We start from the raw sequence: 12,186 nt of genomic DNA, 5'->3' as shown, positions 1-12,186 counted from the left end.
GCTGGTAAACGTTTCTAAAATATACAATTTCTGAATTTCCAATTTGATATATCGGGGGGGGGGGGGGGGCTTAAGCCCGAAAGTCCCTCCCCCCCTAGCTACGGCACTGTACTATAGTATAGGCACCCTTCCTATAGTACATAATATTATAATATATTATATGGCAATAAATACTCAAACAATAACGGAGTCTAAAGGCGCATTCACGGCTACGTCATGTGTCGTGTCGTGTCGATCAAATTGCATTGTTATTGGACATTACTTTTTCGGTATCATGTAATAACCAAGTCGCAACCAAGTATACCAAGAATGGACTAAAGCTCAACTTTTAAACTATATTGGTTACCAGTTGTACCCAATATAACCAAGCTCTCGTAAGACACGACACATGACGTAGCTGTGAATCCGGCTTAATTCGAACAACAAAAAACAAAACAAATATATAAACGAGTATAATATATGGTCACATTATGACTATTGTCATTGTGTGTAATTTGTTAAATTCTTTGCAATCAGCGGCGTATTTAAGAATTGTTATAGGAAGGGGATGAGCCATTGAATGGCATACCCTCACCCCTCTTTAAGGTTTTCAAAATTTGATTACTAAATGCTGTACAGTTCACACTTTAGACACTATCTTACATTGAATACCAATTACTGCATAGGCGCAAATTTACTTAATTTTTTGAGAGGACCAACCCTCTCCCCATAGGCCATATTGCTTAGTACCACATAATATAAAAATTAGTACTAATTACTAGATTTTGAACAGCCCCCCAGTCAAGTCCCCCCCCCAAGCCCCTTCTATTTGCGCTAATGCCAGTTAGTCATTATTTTTAGTCAATGACATTAATACACGCATCGATTATTATTAATTAGATATAAAATTAATTTACATTTTGAATTTACATTCCAAAAATATTCTTTGAGTTTAGACTCTTTAATAAGTATCATCCTACTATCATCACCAATGACCACTAATACATTAGTACACTTAGTGCAAAAATACAAGTATATTAAATATTTATTTTTATTATAATTATTATTAATTAGAAAATCTAACAATATAAATTATTATTTTACATTAAATGTAAATTTAAATTTAATTTTGATAAATTAAAATTATTTATACTTTGCATTTATAATAAAAAAATATAAAAAATGCGAATGTTGTTTTTCCAAACGAATAAGAACGCTGATAGCCTGATTACGTGGTATATACTAGACCAGTGTTTCTTAAACTTTTTTATGTCCACTTTTATCGTAATATTATCCACTATATATAATAACCACTATTTAACGTGGAATTCCTACTTTTTTTTTAGCTTTTTAGATTTTTTAGTTAGTTTTCAACAATACGTTATTACAGCTCAACAGTTAGAGCCTCTATTTTGCTTCAAAAGTCATTTTAAAAAAGGATAACAGACAAACAGTACTTCTAATATTAATTTTAATGAGTGTTTCTAGGAACCCTAAAGTGATCTCCGCGGAACCCAAGGGTTTCGTGGAACACAGTTTCAGAAACACTGTACTAGATCATTCCATAATAATAATATAATATATTGATTTTGGTATTTTAGTCTAAAAATATATTGTTTTTATATGTATTACAAATTTACAACTGTTCAGTAATGACTAGAAATTTAAGCTTGAAAATTTTCAATCAAAAATTTGTTTTTTTTTTGTACTTTTCTTAAATTAATTAATTTTTAAGTTTAAATATATTTAAATACTTTATAAAATTATTGTTTCATTTTTATTTACATTGTAACAAGTATAACGTCAGATTCAAACAAAACACTTATAATAAAAAAAAATATAATTTTGCTAAAATTGAGGAAGTGACTAACAATAAATTACCTCCGTTAAAAATTGAAAAATCAATAATTGCAACAAAACGATTATACACTCATGATTTATACTGAAGTAAAAATACAACATTTTTAATAAAAGATAAAAATGCACATTTATTACCGAGTGAAATATTATATATTGATATAGGTATATATTATATATATTTAATGATTTGTAGTTTGAATTTACTATATTATGTTCATCAGAATAATACCAAAATTATATTAAAATGAGTAAATGGTAATACAAGTACATATTTAAAAATATAATTATGAAGGTTAAATATAATACAACTATATAATATCAAAAGATTTATTTTATAAGAAATTAATATGATACGAGTAAATTATAAGATATTGAAAATTTTCACCAAAATGAATTTTCATGAAAATTTACATCACTAGTAATGACTAATGAGTAATAAACCCATGTTCTGCCGGTGCATCGAGTGCGGCACCCATACAGAACAGCTACAGCATGACAGAATATGAGGTGGATAGAAATTGTACGAGCTCGCTGCACTAGCTGCGATATAGCGGAGTTTCAATGGCGAAATAACAAGCTATTAATTACATTTTAACTGATGTTTTTAAAATTCATTTACGAAACTGAAAAATACATAAATATATTAAATACTAAACACATTTATTTGGTGTCTAGATAGATATACTTATTTTCTAAAATAATAGCAAAAAAAAGACCAAGGGGGATTGATCCCTCAAATCTCAAATCCCCCCCCCCCTCGTAAATACGCCTCTGGTCAATAGGTGTTATGTGGGGAGCTCCAAAACACATAAGTAGAACACTATTACTGAAGAGTTAAGATTCGGGAAATACCTTCTGATGATTGCGCATAATCGACAACTGTTACTTAAACTAAGCTCGATTGCAGAACAAAATATTGTTACTATACTATGTGGACCGTATTAAAAATAAAATAATCGATAATAGCACATACACGAAATGATAGGTATAATTGAAACGATCCTATTTATTCTAAGCTATATATGTGTTTTGTAGTCACTGCAGGTAAATATTCATACTTTTAATAATAAATTTGACTTATGAAGTCAGTAAAAAATATATTTGAAGGATATCAAAAATTGAAACTTATATAGATATACGAAAATAATACTATCTTAATAAAATTATGGTAAAATATATTTGTAGCTGTGTATTGAAAATAGTAATTATATTTAGTCAACTAAACATTATTTCTAACTTTTTATAGATGAATATAGTAAGTTAAATGATTTTTATTTATTTATAATATTATATTTACCTAATAAGGTTTATTCAAATAAATTAAAAATTAAAAAATGTATTTGTTTTTTATCTAGGTTCATTAGAAGGTAATTTTTTTCAAATCACATTATACAAATTATTAGTTACCTATTGCGACTTACAATGCAGATTGAATATATTAAGTTAATAATGTGCAACTTTTTTTAATACCACCCATTTTGAAAACGTTTTTAATTATTCAATTTTAAAATAAAAGTCTACTATTGAAATGTTTGAATACAGTTTTTTTTAGTAATTTGTTTATATTATATTTTTTTAGTCAATTTTAGTATGTATATTTTTGTTTAATTATGTTATTGAAACTCCCAAAAAACACCCCATCATACTCCGTTTATTATAGTATTAATCACTTAGTCCATTTGCTTAAAATAAAAATTTAAGATTAAAGATCAGTAACATTAGAGTCATAAATTGTAATGTTTGTCATGTCTTCCTTTAAGTATGAGAAGTTCTTTTACAAAAATATCACGTTTAAAATAAATATTTAAATTGCTGTTATTTTTAATATTTCTATGGTTTTTTTCCGGTCATATTACTCTTTAACAGTTTTAGCCGTCACTACTATATCCTGCCATTTTTCTTTGTCTTGTACAATTTCATGCCAATCTGATTGGCCATTGCGTTTAGGTCTTCTGTCACTCTATCAATCCACCTCTTTCTAGGACGTCTCCTTGGTCGTTTTCTTACAGGTTTCCTTTCGAAAACAACCCGTAGAGGGTGGTTTTCTTCTCTCCTTAGGATATGGCCTAGCTATTGGATTCTTTGACCTATGATAAAGTTACTTACTGGAGCCAAATTCATCATTTCCTGCAGTTCCCTATTATACGTTCTTTGCTAACTTCCCACATTTGTGTCAAACACAGGACCGCATATTTTTCTCCATATCTTGTTTTTGAATATTCTTAGCCTCCTCTATGTAGCCATCGTTGTAGTCCAGGCTTCACATCCGTATGTTAACGTGAATTAACATATATAATCTCGCTTCAGAACTTCTCGACAGCGTTTCGGAGTTCAGAAATTTCAGTAATGAATAAAAGGTATTTTCCGCTTTGTTTATACGAATATTCATTTTTTCTAGACCAATCGTTTTTTATACTCAAAATTGTTCCTAGGTATTTAGATTCCATAAACCAAAAATCAGAAGCACATATCCAACCAATGTGAAGTACATGAAATAATAAGGGTATTATTAACAATACCCTCAAATATGTACTTACTAATGTAATATAGATAGTCAATAATATTCACACATCAGAATTTATAAATTTTTAGAAGTAGTAATACTAGAAAAAACCAAAGAAGTTTATAGATCCCATCACATTGAACACTACTATAAATTTCATATTGTACCTATATTATAATTTTTTTATAAATAACTATCGTATATTATACATTTTTTTTACAGAAAAAATTTGTGAGTATAATATACGTATATTGTAATATTTAAAATTTTTCCTCTTCTATTTCATTCTGACCAGATGACAAATTTAAAATTAGTTGGAATTCATACCTAGTGTTTGTAATTGGTTCAGGTTCTTATTTATTTGAAACACAGTTTAGGTGATTAAAACGTCGTATGTTCTGAAATAAAAATTCAAACATGAGATTAAATTCAACATGGACTAAAATATCATAATATCGTAGTTTAGTGTTTTCAAACACTACCCATCATTAAATTATTACAGACAATTGATTCGTTGTTTTTAATTTCCTAACATCGTATATTTGTATTTATAAATAAGGTATGTGTGTAATAGTTTGTATTTTAGTGAAGTTGTAAAAACAGTTTTATTATATATTAAAATTAAGTTAATCCTAATTGATTTTTTAATTGCCAAAACTGATATTTTAATACTATTTAGTATAATCCTTATATCTATATATATAAAAATGGAGACAAAAATGTATAACAATTCATCAATTGAACTGAACAGCTGGTCCGATTTGGCTCAAATTTTTTTTTAAGATGTTCGTAACTGCCAGGAGAAGGTTCTTACGAAATAAAATTTTAGGAAAATCCACTGGAAAGGTAGGAAATCTCAAATCTGAATGTCAAAAATACAACAGTGGCGCAACAGTGCATTATCCATAATATTGGTTGCTATTGGTTAATCGGTCATGTTTGTTGATTTCATATAATATAAAAATGAATCGCAGAATGTGTTGCTAAGCGCAATAATTCTACTGTACGTGACACGTGTGTTGTGACTGAACTCTTCTTAAATGGTTAGACCGATTTGAATGAATTTTTTGTATGCGTTTGCGTTTGTTCATCTGATTTTAGTACGGTTAGGTTAGGTTAAGATTTTGTATTAATTGATTATATCAATCGACCATAGGTAGAATACGACAAACTTGGTATAACTTTGATACTTTAGAGTTAAATCATACACTAACGTACATACAGCACGGGGTCCGCGATCTACCTTAGGTAGATTGCCTACCTAATAATGTACTGCTAGGAATTCGAATTTTTATTCCAGGCAACGGAAAAGTTAAGATTAATTTTGAAACCATACACCGAATATTAAATAACGAATTGAACAAAGTTTGAGTCACACATAGTTGGTACACTTAATGGACAACGAAGTGCACGGGTTCAGCTAGTATTATATTATAATTCTTGAGTGTGCTCTGTTACTGTTCGTGTAACTTTTGAACGACTTGACCCATTGATATACAAGTTACATAATATAGATGTTATTTTTTCCCCCGAAATCTTGAATGTTTACTTACTTAATCATGACATAAACATTTCTATAAAATCTATATATGGAATATATTATGAACCTACATAGTTATAAATTAATTTAAACATTATCATTTACAGTAAGAACGCGTACGTATTATTATTATTTTTTTTATACATTTACATAAAATTTAATTTGCATGAAACTTCTTTTTTTTTAATTGTATAATATTCTGACTGGAGTGAGGAAAGTATTAATATATAATTGTGTTAAAATTAATGTTAGGGATACAATAAAATTCAAAATTTTCAAATATATATATAAAAATACCACAAAAAGAGCTAATGTAATTTCTTGTAATTTATTATATGAATATTTGGTATATTTGTACTATAATTTAATTAAAAACAGTTAGTTGTTAAACTATATTTATAGTTATCATAATTTATAATATTCATATAAGTTACGTTAATATTAAAATATTTGTTTTCTAGTAAATGTCGGTACGTAATTATTATGTATTTTTACTGAATTGGTAGTTTAATAATTCTATTTAGTGAAATTTCAAATTAGTATTAACACAATAATTTGTGTGCCTGGGACCAAAAGGCGCTTGATTTATTTATTAAAATCCTCTTTCATAGACACCGCACATATACTAAAATGGACCTTCTCAAGTCTATCAAAAATCCAACATACAAATAAAATAAAGCAGAACCAGGAAAGTTCAACTCTATTAATTGTTATAACTTCAAAATTTCAAATATATAAGATAAACGATAATTTCGAAGGAAAATTTGATACGGCGAACTAGTAAACTCTCAGGGGTAGGTAACCAGATGCACGTCTAACGCTTCAGACGACGACCGTATGTCAGCGCCAAATTCTCACCAGGATGAGATGAACCATAATATAACTTTTCCATTAAGCTGACAATTGATTTAATTCACATATAAATATACATTTTCTAAACCCAAACAACCCATTCAGAACCATTAACACATATGCAGTAACTAATAACAGCCATAATTAACAATTTAGAAATCGTCAAGATTCTAGAACATTATACAGGAGATAAAATTTAAATACCTGGTCCTCTATTATTAAGCTCTTAGCCGAACAGTACAAAGTATAGTATGCAATATTATTTCTGTATAAACTCTTTAACCTTCGACATCTACTACCAAGCTTCAAAAGAAACAGAAGACATAGAACTATAGGTATAGTAGCATCAACAGCACGACTGCTGCAAAAGTTGGTCACCTACTGAAAATTTCGTAAATTATTTAGAGCTTTTTAAATAAATCACTAGATTTCCCGTTTTTGTCTTAACATTGTATGAATATTTTATAATTATAATTTTAAAATTTTGTTGGGTATTTTCTTTCTAGATGAAATGAAATGTAAGTTGATTTTAATTTCAGCAATAATTTTATTTTATTCGATATATTAGATGAGAATTTATGATAGAGTTAGTTTAAGACTTCAATGTTTGTCTTAAATCACATGTTTGTAATTTTTGATTCAATCCATGATCTAATAGCAGAACAATATTATTAATATTTTATGATTAATAACTAAAATTTTAATTTTATTACAGTCGACGAAAGTACGTAACAAGTTTTTTTGGTCTTATATGGTCTTTATTCATACAAAGTTTTCGATTATGAGATGTAAGGAATGCATTTATGCTCATTTATGTGTACGTTTTGGCAATCCTGCCGATGGACCTGAGAACGGATTAAGAATTCTGAAAACTGATTTGAACTCGTTAATATGTTGTTATTGAGATCGATCAGGACACATTTTTAGATATCTAATTTAATTTTCAAATAATCAACGTTCAACTTAATTGTATATCAAACTGATGGACTAATATCATATTAAAAAAAAAACCTGACAAAAAAAAATTGGTAGAAATAAAAATAAAAAATGTGTACCTAGTACAAATAAAGCGGAAGTGTTTATATTTTATGATTTATATAATAAAAACATTTTAATTAGTGATTATAATAAAATGTATTGTATTAGTCAATTCTTTCTGTCACACCCTGTGCCTATATTCTATAACACCACAATATGATTTCATAATACAATGCCAATGATATCAGAAATCACTTAGTAAAAACTCCAAATAAAATAAATGTATTCTTACCTACTGCTTTTCGGCTTCTGGTTCATGTAAGCCTAAAGCCAATAAGGAGGAAAGTCCATTGAAAACCATACAAAAGTTATAAACATTTTTTTTTGTGTTTAATAGTTTCCAATAATTAATAAAACATAATAATAATAACATATCATCTAACATCTTTTCAATATTTGAAAAATTATTATATTTACTTTACGGACTAATTTAATGTTGAAAACGATTTTATTCTTTCCTGAAAAACTACGGTATACTGCAGCCTACTAGAGTTACTGCTTCGTGGCTTTTGATGGCAGAATATTAGTAGTTCATCTCCATATTTCATAGATAGTGAATCATAAGATATAATAATAATATATATTAAATTGTATGCTTATTATTTTATTTATAGAGAAAAAAAGTACGTGCATTTATATTTTTAATTTTTATTTGTGATTATTTTATGCGTCTCATAACTTTTGTAATGATTACGTGATCAAATGTTTATTCACTCACTGTAAGTACTGTAATGAATATGAATTCATTCAGTAATGGATAACTAATATTTGGTATTAGTATATAACTACCTATTATTACCTATTCGCCTTTAATAATATGCGGTATCTGGGTTCAATGGTTCATAATCTATAAATATAAACTGACATTTTAAAAATTGTTATTTATCAAAATTTTGATCGATTTAAAATTAGTCTTTTTAACTATTAACATAACATTTTAAAATGATTTGTATATTTTTTTATCATGTGAATAAAACTTGACGGTAGGTCCATTCAAAATAATATACATTTTAATAACAAGATATTATTTTTTATCATTTTTTATAGATGAAATAGTGGATCGTACGTACCTACCTACTATATATTATATGTATATTCAATTAAATTTTATGAAAAATATATTTAACAATTAGGTACACCAGAAGGCGACTGAAACAAAATTAGTGTTGACACCTTTTGAATGATTAGGGATCATTCCCCACCACCCTGAAATTCCATCAATTAAAGGATTCTTCCCTCAAGATCACAAATCATTAAATACCAACATCCAAAACCCATTGATTTCAAATATCTATAAATATTACTTAGAAAACAACAATTTTTATACAGTTAATTTTATGAGTTAGGTATGCTATGATGTCAATAAAATATAAAAATATAAATATTAAATTAACATTTTAAGGATGTACGTTTGAGAAAAACCAAAAAACTAAAGATGATTAAATACTATCGTTTTTCAGGAACCTTGCTAACCTTCCCAAAGTATCACCTAACTCCATAATATGTTACTAGAATCAGTAGAATCTACTCAGAAAGTTTAAGATTGAATCATTTTTAGCTATGGTAAAGGTGACGGAAAAAGAACTTATTGTAAAACTAGTTATTCATGGGTTTCTATTTGTCTTATTTCACTTTGAGTCCAGGATGGTGAAACGATAAACACGAAAAATCAGATTGGGTTCATTAAAAAATGTCTTCTAAACTTTAAATGCATGCTATTGATGGATAGCTCCACAAAAATCAGCCCGAACTCAATTCGATTAAAGAGCCTTGTCAACGTTAAATAATGAAAAAATGTAAATAATTTTTTTATTGTTATTTATAATTAAGATTGTATTTATACGTGATTACTAAGAAAGTATATGTTTAGCGACATAAGTAAGATAATCCCTGTGTCGGGGGTTTCCAATAAATTTGGACGTTCAATTAAAATGTTTCGCCGGGAAATGTCATAGGAAATTGTCACAATGTAGTTTATTTTTACAGAATTTATATTGAGATACCACAACAGTTTGAAAGGTACTTTTGTATGATTAGTATAACTTAATAGTATATTGTAATAAAAATGTAAATTGATTATAAATACTAAAAAACATAAAGTTTATGACGTAATCTATGTCAACCGGAGTATGACTGATCATAAAATAAGAATAATATGGTGTTTAAATACTGTTACGATATTGTTGTTTATATTGAATATCTACATGACAATATTAAATACAAAAAAAATAATTTGTGTAAATGCTGTTGGCCCTGGCTCAAATTAGCGACTGTTTAAGTCAACGATCCAGTAAATATTGGGTCGGTATCGATTATACTAATATGCGTAAAAAATATGTAAAAAAAAAATTGCTTCGGGTGAGATGTGAGAATAACCTATGAGTTTTTCCAGTTCGAGTACATGGCATCACTAGAACACTGAACGAGCGAACTGTGAACATAATATATTAATTTATTAATTGGCCAGTCTGATAGTTGACACATTATGTTTTGGGGCATTATATTATTATTTATTTTTTTAGTTTTTTTTATTCTTTTTGACAATATTTGTATGTCCCAATAAAGTATTTTTAAGACTTATTAAAATCGGGAAATTTAAAAATTATTTTTAGTTTATGATAATAGAAAATTGCAATTTTTTTGTTGTAAAAATAATTATACAATAGATTTGAGTTAAATAAAATGTTGATGGGTTTGCGATAAAAATTGCTTTTAATTATATGCGTGAACAATCAACTATGAAGTACTATGAATTTATAATCTAATTCACATAATAAAAATCACCAATTTATTTTGCAGATAATAATCCGGTTTCTAGCTTCTGTCGTTCTGCAATTAAAAATAACTCGCATTATTTAAAAATAATTCTAATAAATTTATTTTAAATAAATTTTACAATATTTTATCTAGGTAATTATGTTATGATAAATATAAATTAAATTGTCTATTAAAATATATTAAATTGATTCTAATTATATTTTTTTGTTTTTGGTAACTACCTACCAACATGGATGTACCTATTGAAGCATTTCAACTACCAATAATTCACAATTTTACAGTCACAGTAATTTTCACTTTTATTATAATTATTATATATTATAAATATTATTTTTGAATTTTTTACGACATGATTTACAAAAATAAAAATCCATTCATGATGTGTGAGACTAAAAAATTATTTTAATATTTTTTCCTTCCAGTCTTAAAACGCACATTTTATATGATAAACTGCTTAGATTTTCTATCTGCACAACTATATTATTGTAATAAAATTTAACTCTTTCACATGGATAATTACGATTACTATTATTATTACTATTTTTAAATGTTTTTTCTCCATTAATACATTTATATAATATGTACGTATTGATTAGTTAGCTATGTCATACAGAAACCTATGTATTTTGTGCCGTTCACTTGGAATTAATAAAGTTATTATATTTACATAAACCATTTTATATTATTATTTTTAATATTTATAAATAATGTACGTTTTGTGACAATTCAACCCTCCCTACAAGCGCAACTTGTGTGCCGAAAGTCATATGGTCGCTCAAGTGCTTGACAAGGTTGCCAACCACGAGCCGAGAACTGGTGAGGCCGGAGCGAAGTGGATTTGTTATAATATAGTTTGATGTTTTATACATATTAAGGAACAATTAATACTAAGAATAAAATATATAAGACTCACAACACACTATTAGATAGAAAAGAGTTAATATATTTAAGTTAGCCCCAAGAAAGCCGACCGGAATAAAACTCAGACAAAAAAATAAGTAAAAAAAAACTAATATAATAATTAGATAAACAAATAGTGAATAAATACGCAGTATATATATATAATATTAAGGTATACCAACATCCCGTCGGCTCCTCTGGACGGTTACCGGAAATATAAAATAATAATAATAGTAACATTATAAAAAAGGTACAAAGATATACCGGCCACGGTGTATTGAAAATACACATATATATATAATATAAAAGGTTAAATTATTACCAATTAACACAATAATGTGCTCCTACCATAGTACCCGAATGCGCCACGACAAACACGGCCACACGGGGCTCCACTCCTCCATGATGCAGTACCAACGGCGTCTTAAAAAGAAATCTCGTCACCCGTTGGCTTAGTCAGTCGCAAACGCTCGACGAGGTGACGGGTGACGGAGACGGTGGAAGTAAGAGAAATATAGAGAGCATTGTGGAAATTATTTAAATCTGCCAATTTTCCCATAAATGTGAATTATCCATCTTCTCCATAACAAAACATTAGAGGATCTTTTTTTTCAAATTGCTGACCAACTATTACTAAAGCTACTTCAATAGCCCTTGATGCATTATGACAGCCTTCGCATCCATCAGCAGGTTTTCTATTTGCGTTAATCACAAACTTAAAATTAGTAAAATGTTG

At 27.7% G+C, this 12,186-nt stretch overlaps 1 long non-coding RNA gene across 1 annotated transcript; it reads left to right on the top strand.

Annotated features, from left to right (window-relative positions):
• Positions 1-8,817: 8,817 nt before the first annotated feature.
• On the top strand, positions 8,818-10,893 carry LOC107884252. The gene is made up of 4 exons (XR_001679795.2): positions 8,818-8,834; positions 9,759-9,791; positions 10,572-10,682; positions 10,799-10,893. It is a non-coding gene; the product is annotated as an uncharacterized LOC107884252 (long non-coding RNA).
• Positions 10,894-12,186: the final 1,293 nt, after the last annotated feature.

Source organism: Acyrthosiphon pisum, chromosome A2 (assembly GCF_005508785.2).
Source record: "Acyrthosiphon pisum isolate AL4f chromosome A2, pea_aphid_22Mar2018_4r6ur, whole genome shotgun sequence".
Lineage (NCBI taxonomy): Eukaryota > Metazoa > Arthropoda > Insecta > Hemiptera > Aphididae > Acyrthosiphon > Acyrthosiphon pisum.
Note: the sequence above shows the minus strand (reverse complement) of the source record. Positions and strands in the feature narration are given on the sequence as shown.